This window comes from Lepidochelys olivacea, assembly GCF_965140295.1.
Source record: "Lepidochelys olivacea isolate rLepOli2 genome assembly, chromosome: 1".
Classification (NCBI taxonomy): domain Eukaryota; kingdom Metazoa; phylum Chordata; order Testudines; family Cheloniidae; genus Lepidochelys; species Lepidochelys olivacea.
Window position 1 is genome coordinate 312195177 of NC_140411.1, and position 9875 is coordinate 312205051.

Sequence of the window (9875 nt, forward strand, 5' to 3'; positions counted from 1 at the left end):
GTTCACTAGGGCTCACAACTATGAGAGGCCTGAACAAATATCTGGCAAAAAATAGGAGAAAGGTGTTTCCCAAGGAAGCAAGCTATTCTTAAGCCACCCAGGTAGGCGTTCTAGATCTACCTCGGTGAGGGTAAGAGAACATTTATTGAAAAAGAAAATGTGTGGAATTCCTGTGAGCTATCCTCCTAAGACAAGTGCACACTAGGAACTGAAAAAAACAGAGGTGACGTGTAGGGAAGGAACATGTGGGGTCACATGCCCCCAATCCCCCCAAATTGCAGCTTGGTTTGTACTGAGCATGCTCACATGGACTGAGCATGCTCAGTAACACTGCTGAAGCCGTCTGCCCTTGCTCTGCCCATTGGCAGGCCTGGGTCATCTCTGCTGGCTCCTCATCTGTTCTGCTTGAGAATGGCTGAGGTCACTCAACAGGATGGGCCTAGGAGATAATTTTATAGGACTAACCAGGTAGGACCTCTACATGGGACATAAAAATTTCCACACCAAGTCAGACCATTGTTGCATCTTGCAGGGACAAACTACTTCAAGGGGAAGAGCCCATCTTTACATCCCATTCACATCATGTACATATTCAACTGTACAAAAGTGTGTAAACCCTTCCTAGTCTTCTTGGGTGATAAAGCTTACACCTAGAAACAGAGGGACCATACCATCATTTTAACTCACATACCCATATGGTACACATGGCTGTAAAATGACCCACATCTACTGCAATTAATTTCACAGGCACTGTAAGGAAGAGTTTTTATATGTTGCACAAAGAAGGGTTATTCCTTTTACTGGGTCTCTGTTTACTGCTCTTTTATTTCATTGCATGTGCACATGTTCCCTTATTTCACAACCAGGGAGAAAAGGCGGGAGTGCTCAGTTCGCTATGCTCTTGTCGTTTTTGAATACCTCAGCCAAGTTCCCAATTCTCTTTGTCAGTCTTACTATAACTTTTCTTTATGATGTCATTTCATATGCATGTCTCATCATACTTCTAAATATTTCTGATCTGGACCTTTCAGTCCCTGCTGTATCTTCCGTGAGGTGAAGTAACTAAAAATGCACAATAATTGAAATGAGGGCAGACCACTCTAGCATTATAACTGCTGCTGTAGTCTGGGTGACAGCTTCACTGAGCTACCGTGACAATGGTTGGGAGGACCCTGTAGTTTCGGAGCCCAACACGTATGAGGAGTTTAGGTCACACCACTGTACTGCCGGCCACGGCTCTCAAACTCCCATTGAGATCAATAGAAATAATCCCACTGTACAGGTGTGCGGCCTGAAGGAATGAGCACAGTCAGGCAGTCCTGAGCAGTAATCCTGGCTTTGCCATTGGCTCAGTGTGTAGCCTTGAGTAAGTCCCTTGGTCTTTCTGGCTTAGTTTCCCCATCTGTAAAAGGGAGAGACTACTCACCCACTTCCACATAGGGTGTTGGGAGGGTTGGTCAGTTACTATCTGTGCAGTGTTTTGGGCATATAAAATGTTAGGTGTGATTACCCCATTGACTACAGTGGGAGCTGAACAGGCCCATAAAAAGAAAAGGACACTGGTCATCCATTCAAATACTAATTGGGGGGTGAGGTGGACTGCAGGTGGAAGGGGGGGGAGGAGCCCCCACTCGCTCTGGCCCAAGGCCCCACAAACCCCTAATTCGCCTCTGCTTGTCCCAGAACTTTTCTCCCCTGCCTTGCCTGAGCTGTCAATTCTCTGAAATTCTCCCACCACTGCACTAATAGGGGTGCTGAGCTAGACTTGCAATGAAGGAGTCAAAGTATCGGGGGGGGGCGGGGGGGGAGTCAGTGTAGACCAGAACTGCTGTTGGTGGAGCTGCAGCACTGCCAGTGCAATGATGGGAGCGTTTTAGAAAATTATCCATGAAGGTATAACTGAAATGCCACGTCATTTCAGAGGACTTGCTCCAAGTGTTGAGATCAGCTCTGTGCTGCTGCCTTGTAAGCATTCACAGGCTTCATAACGATCTGATTTTTTAAAAAAAAGTCTTTACTAATATGCCAAAGGCATTGAATCCTCCCTGAGGCCTTAGCCCATAGTAAGGTTGACATTTTAAAGTGAGTTACTGGAGTACAGAATGTTAGACCCCTTTTTGAAACAGGAACACATAACTTTTATAGAGGCCGTCACAGTTTTAAAAGCAGCTCATCTGATTTGGTTGGAACTTTGAGCTGGGGGCAACCATGAGGCAGTTCAACCACCAGATAAATTATTAAAGACAGCATTAAAGAAATTCAAAATTGGGGTTTAGACTGGACCTGCTGTTGCAGCCATATCTATGTCATCATCTGCATCCTAACCTGGTAATATAGATGATCTAGGAAGTTTTCAAATACAAACATTTTGGTTAGCTCAGCTTATCGGTTTTGGAGCAGGCCTCCCCATTGAAATCGTTAAGGGAATTCTGCTCAGTGAATGATAACATGACATATTCCATTATGTTTTTCTAGCAAGTCAAAATCTGATGCAATAGTAGTTTGTGCATCCGTAGGTGCTGGAACTAAGGGTGCTGCTGCACCCCTGGCCTGAAGTGGTTTCCATCATATACAGGGTTTACAATTTGGTTCAGTGACTCCCAGCACCCCCACTATACAAATTGTTCCAGTACCCCTGTGTACATCGACCTAAGGATTTTTTTTTAAAGTAAAGTAGTGTACAACATACTACAAATAAATAACTTCTCACTTCAAAGCTCTAAATCCTCACATTGACCTTACCATTATTTATTACGTCTTTGATTACACCTAGTTAGCTACTGGTACTTTTTTAGTTTTTCCTCATTTCCCTTCCCATTTTTGCAACAACTACTGTCAAAGACAATCAATAGCATCCCCTTTCTATTTTTCCACTACATGTCAGGAAATAAGTACTTTTGTTTGTGAGAAAACCTGGATTTGTGCTGGAAATGGCCCAACTTGATTATCATACTCATTGTAAGGAGAGTGATCACTTTAGATAAGCTATTACCAGCAGGAGAGTGGGGTGGGAGGAGGTATTTTTTCATGCTTGGTGTCTATATAAAAAGATCTTCTACACTTTCCACAGTATGCATCCGATGAAGTGAGCTGTAGCTCACGAAAGCTTATGCTCAAATAAATTGGTTAGTCTCTAAGGTGCCACAAGTACTCCTTTTCTTTTTGCGAATACAGACTAACACGGCTGTTACTCTGAAACCTGTCAGCATGATGAAGCAATTCCCATAGACTGGCATAGGAAGAAATTCCTATAAAAATGGACTCTAGAAACTGAGAACTTTTGGGTCTGATTCTGGAAACCAACTTCTAGGAGCATCAGATGTGCATCTGACAAGGCCCTGCTCCCTCCTTGTGTCCAGGCCACCTGGCCAGTGGCTTGGCATGAGCAACTCTAAGGCTGGTAAATATGATAACAACCTTGCAGAACCTCTGTGTGTATGTGTGAATAAATATGAAATTGAATGGAATGTTATAGCTATAACTAACTACTTACTATGATTCTTTCTGTATTCACAATAAATGTGGTATTTTGCCTAATCCCCTTTAATAAGATCCTGCTGGTTTTTATTTTATTGGTATAACATTTTGGTGGAGAATTGCGAAAGGGGGAATATTGGTAAAAACCTCAGTTATTGTAAATATTGGTGTGCACACCGCCAAGTAAACTTGGCATGATATGATCTGGTTAACCAAACCTGCTGGCCTCCGGATAGGTAGCAGGAAAATAAGAAACTTATAACATATTTCTAAGCTACGATTACAGAATCCAAGTCCTATTGTTCACTGAAGTATCAGGGGCAACAAGAAGGCCTACGGGCCAGGCAGTGCTGCTCACTGGAACAAGGAGTAGCAGGATCAGAGAATCTAGGCTGTGTCACTCGCTGACCTGTGCCAGGTGTGATGAGGAAATTTGATAAGCTAAGATTTCAGAATCTAGGCTGTGTCACTCACTGAGTAATACCAGGAGTGACAAAGAGATTGAAATACCCGTGTTAAGATGTTTAAAAGAAAACAGGGGAAGCCAGTATCAGAGGGAGGAATGGAGTCAGAAGGAACTCCAACCTCATCTTTTGTTAAAGAAATTACACCTTTTAAACAAATCCTTCAAAAATTTGGGCACAGTCCTTGGACTAAACAAGCCCTAGCTGATGTCTGCACTATTTCGGAGCTAGAGGATAGATTGGCTCAGTATATCCTCATATACAAACCTTCTAGTGCTGCCAAAAGAGATGCAGCATCAATTTGGTTGTTGTGGGAGGCATGTAAGGATTCTTACCTCAGCTTGTCTTCATGTAAAGAGGAAAAGGCTTCTTTACAGGAAAAGCTAAACCAAATGGAGCAGACAATTGGAAGGTGCTGGCTACAAATACCTAGAGAGTCAGCTGGAAATAGTGAAAGAGGCCTATCCCAGGCCCTATCATACAAATAAATAATAATACTAAAGATACGTACAGTACACTGTAGATACTGAACACAGGGAAACATCCATTGGCACTCTCAACAGATGGTAATATCACCAATTTTTTTACAAGCTTGTACTTAAAGTATGACACCACTTAAGCACAAATGTTTAAATTCAGACACACATGCCAAAAAGATCATAGTTAGTTAGTTTAATAAAGCACCAAGAAGGGTTCTTTCTGCACAGGCATTCCCATTCCATCAGCACAGCCGTCCAAGAATTTAACTGAGCAAGGCAGCACAAGCATTTCATTTTAATTTGATAGTTTTAATCATATGCTGCTTTGAAAGGTTCCATGGATGGATGGCACAGTGGTTAAAGCATAGCATGGGGCATCAGGAGAAATGGGCTTGATTCTGGACTCTGCCAGAGACTTCCTTTGGGACTTTGGTCAACCCATTTAATCTTTGTGCCTCAGTTTCCCATCTGTAAAACAAGCAGTATAATACTTTGCTTCTGTACAGGATTAGTCTTAATGATTAGTGTTAGTGCTTTAGAGCTCCTGAGATGGCCGGTGCTACAGAAGTGCAAAGGCTTATCAGTAATTAAAATGGGTTAAAAACACTGTGGCTTTTTAACATACATAATCTTCCTTTTAGTGAGCTCTCCTGAACAGGGCAGGAGCATGCTGCCAGTTTGCCTTACTTTAGCAGCACAGAAGGCCTGAGCAAAGATTTTGTTTTCCTCTTCTTTCTCCAGCATTGCAAAATGGATACTACTAAATTAGAACCTCCCTGCCTTAGTAATAATAAAACCAGGAGGTCAGATTTAAAGTGCTCTGTTTGCCCTTGTGGTTCTTGGAAGAACTCCCAGTCTCTAAATCGACAGTGCAGCTGTTCACAGAAAATTATTCAGAAAGATTAATAAATTCTGTAGCTGGTTCTCAGAATATATAGCGAGTCAGACAGTTTGAAGTACCATATGGATCAAGCTGTACAGCTGAAACAGAGACTAGGCACCTTTTTACCGTGCTGCTGTAATATTTAATGTATCAAATGTAGGTAGGAAACTATACTGGAATGTAAAGGAAAGAAATTTCAGCCCTATCCAGAATGATTTCCCCCCTAGTGTCCTAAAATGATCTAAGGGGCTGGGGATTATAGATTGTGACTGTCATCATGCAACAAAAATGCTATCACACACTTCAGAACTATTGGCTGCCCTCACTCAAATACAGCCAGAGCTTTAGCATGCATAGAGGTGAAAACAGAATGGCCCCTTTCAAACCATACAATAGGCACAGGCAAGGCAGTAAGGTGAAACCAGCAGGGCCAACTCACACAGAGCTGCCAGTATTAAATCCACCCTATAAACAAAATGCCTTCTATATTTAAAACCTCCAGAAGCCCTGAGGTTTTCAGATGCACCATTACCACTTATGTTGGTCTTGTGGTTGTTAGAGGGTTCAGAAGTGGAATTGATCCTTTAGTGATTTAGACTTGGTCAAATGTGATGTTACTCTTTTATCTTTGGGGAAGAAAAACTTTGGCAACAGTTCACGGCAGCACAAAAATGAAAAGTCTGATTTATTACCTACACCGCGCTCAGTGACATGGGAAGAAATGATACAAGTTAGACGAATACTGGTTCTGTAGCAATCACAATCTTGAGCAGGAGGGAATCATCCTCACCAAGGACTTTGTGTGCAATACAAGTTTAAACCTCAACTTCTGATACCGTCAATCATACTAAGGCACATCTGGTATGGTGGGTGGGGACATGAACTGCTACAGAATCCAGAGAGTCCATTTCACTTATAAGCAGGCAGGATTAGCACTGGTTCTATAACTGAAAGCCAAAAACGTGGTTCACAGAAACCATGAGCTTACATGTAGTTCAGTAAAACTGAATGCACTGGGAAATGTACTGCAACTGGCTCTCCAGGGTTCTGCTCATGCAGGAAAGTTGGGAGAAGAGATTTTGAAAATGTCAGAAAATTAAAGTAAAAAGTTTAACAGGTCAAAGTGGCCTGACTCAGGAGCTAATGTTTGCTCTTCCAGCCTTAGGTTTCTAAGTTACTGGACACCCAACAAACTGATTTGAGCATGACGTAGTATTTACAGATCTGGATAATGTAACTGCCCAGTTTAACCACATGGTTTGGCACCCTGCAGTGCTTTGAGGTGCCTAGAAATAATTGCTGCTTCTGAGAACGAGACCCAGTAGCAAGAAAGAACAAAAACATTAGGTAAGATCCATTCTATGAATAAACGTGTTTAAGGTTAATGAAATCAGATTTTTTTTAAATGTAATCCCCTTACCACAGTATCTGAGTGTCTCTCAGCCTAATGTATTTATCAGCACCCATTATGCATCACTTCCGATTAAGTACTGTTATAACCATTTTAAAGATGAGAAACTGAGGCACAGAGCAGCGTAAGGGCTTGTCTACATAGTGCTACAGTGAGCTCCAGCAGAAGTGTGAATTGTAATGCACACCAGTGTCTCACACACTAACTGGCTCAAGTGGGCCCTGCTGGCGTGCACTAAAAATTTCAAACAGTCCTGCATTAATGCACACTAGGGAACTTTCAATGCATGCCAGCAGGCCTGCACAGGCCACTTAGTGTGCAACACACTGGTGTGCATGAGAGTTTACCCGTCCTGATGGTGCGCATTAAAGTACCATGTAGACAAGTCCTAAATGACTTGCCCAAGGTAATATAGGTAATCTGTGGCAGAGCAGGAAACGTGAACTTTGGTCTCTTGAGTCCTAAACTGGTGCTCTAACCACCAGACCATTCTTCCTCTAGGATAGCCAGAGGAGTCAGCAACTTCAGATACATGCGGCTCACGGCAACTCAGTTCAACTATTGAGACATTCGTTATGGAATTACAATTAAAGGCATAGTCCTTGGCAAGGGGCTGTGCAGACATGCACCACCCCGAGTTTGTACCTGGAGACATTCTGTCTGAAGAAGACAACATGCTTGACGCCAATGCACAAAAGAGCAGCTCACTTCCTCCCTCCCCGTGCTAGTCATGCTCTGCAGGCCAGTGTGAAAGGGGATGCGGACATGGCATAGAGTCAAATTCAGCCTGCCTTTTCTAAGGACCACAGGGGCAGGAGGAGAAGGCTCTCCTTATGACTTTGTCCCCCTTCCCTCACACATTGCATATACATAGAAGGGACTTGCAAAGTCTGGCCCTTAATGTGCGTGCCATGTGGCAGGGCTAGGGTTGATGAGGGAAGAAATGGTTACCTACCTTACAGTGACTGTGGGTCTTCAAGATGCATCGTCTTTACCTATATTCTATTGCTGGTACTTGAGTTTGGATTCTTTTGCCCAGCAGTGGTTGTTGAGGGTCACTTCTGCACCTTGAGTGTCTTCATGCTTCCAACCAGGGCATAAAAAGCAGAGCAACCCAACCACTTCTCAGTTCCTTCACCAGCAGACTCCATGACTTATCAGATTCTGTAATAGCAGGCAGGAAATGCTATACACATGGACAACACATCTCAAAGAACCAGTTACTGTAAGGTAAGTAACAGCTTCTTCTTCAAGTGCTTGTCACATGGATTCCACTGCTGGTGACTCACAAGCAGTGAGTGGTAGGAGTCTACCTAAACAATGATTGTAGCACAGCTCTACCAAAATGAGCATCAGATCTTGACACTTGGAATAATGCTGGGTAAATGTGCACTGAACCCCAAGCAGCTGCCTACATAGCTCTAGTGTTGGAACATTTCTCAAAGAAATTCAGAAGCTGCTTGCACTCTCACAGACTGAACTGTCATTCTCCCTGCTGGGTCTATGTTGGCTAATTCATAGTAGAGGAGAACCTCAGAGTTACGAACTCCAGAGTTACCAAAACTTACTGGTCAACCACACACCTCATTTGGAACTGGAAGTACGCAATCATATAGTAGCAGAGACAAAGAAACCAAAATAAAACAATACAGTACAGTGCTGTGTTAAATGTAAACTACTAAAAATAAAGGGGAGGGTTAAAAAATATTTGACAAGGTAAGGAAACTATTTCTGTGCTTGTTTCATTTAAATTAAGCTGGCTAAAAGCAGCATTTTTCTTCTGCATAGTAAAGTTTCAAAGCTGAAGTATGAAGTCAATGTTCAGTTGGTAATTTTTGAAAGAACCACCTTTGTTCAGAGTTACAAACAAGACGCTTTGTTCAGAGTTACGAACATTTCAGAGTTATGAATAACCTTCATTCCTAAGGTGTCTGTAACTCTGTGGTTCTGCTGTACAGAGTCTCTGTGTTGATATGGCCTGATCTTTTATAACTATCCCTATAACTGATGACCAATCTTGGGGACATCCTAAATGGCTTAGTTCTATCTGAATAGAAAGAGTGTCCTCTCAGAACACCTTGGGTGTGAAGCTCATTATTAGTTATTTGAATTACCAATGTACCTATGTGCTAGAGACACTTAAAAGACACTGGCTTTATGGCTTATTACAACCATCTAACCCACTAACTGCTTTTTTGTACTAGGACTCATGGAAGCTACTAGATCACATGCCCTGATTCTCATGGGTGACTTTAATTTTCCTGATATCTGCTGGGAGAGCAATACAGCAGTGCATAGACAATCCAGGAAAATTTTGGAAAGCTTAGGGGACAATTTCCTGGCGCAAGTGCTAGAGGAGCCAACTAGGGGGGGCGCTTTTCTTGACCTGCTGCTCACAAACCAGGTAGAATTAGTGGGGGAAGCAAAAGTGGATGGGAATCTGGGAGGCAGTGACCATGAGTTGGTTGAGTTCAGGATCCTGATGCAGGGAAGAAAGGTAAGCAGCAGGATACGGACCCTGGACTTCAGGAAAGCAGACTTCGACTCCCTCAGGGAATGGATGGCCAGGATCCCCTGGGGGACTAACATGAAGGGGAAAGGAGTCCAGGAGAGCTGGCTGTATTTCAAGGAATCCCTGTTGAGGTTACAGGGACAAACCATCCCGATGAGTTGAAAGAATAGTAAATATGGCAGGCGACCAGCTTGGCTTAATGGTGAAATCCTAGCGGATCTTAAACATAAAAAAGAAGCTTACAAGAAGTGGAAGGTTGGACATATGACCAGGGAAGAGTATAAAAATATTGCTCGGGCATGTAGGAATGATATCAGGAGGGCCAAATCGCACCTGGAGCTGCAGCTAGCCAGAGATGTCAAGAGTAACAAGAAGGGTTTCTTCAGGTATGTTGGCAACAAGAAGAAAGCCAAGGAAAGTGTGGGCCCCTTACTGAATGAGGGAGGCAACCTAGTGACAGAGGATGTGGAAAAAGCTAATGTACTCAATGCTTTTTTTGCCTCTGTCTTCACTAACAAGGTCAGCTCCCAGACTGCTGCGCTGGGCATCACAAAATGGGGAAGAGATGGCCAGCCCTCTGTAGAGATAGAGGTGGTTAGGGACTATTTAGAAAAGCTGGACGTGCACAAATCCATGGGGCCGGACGAGT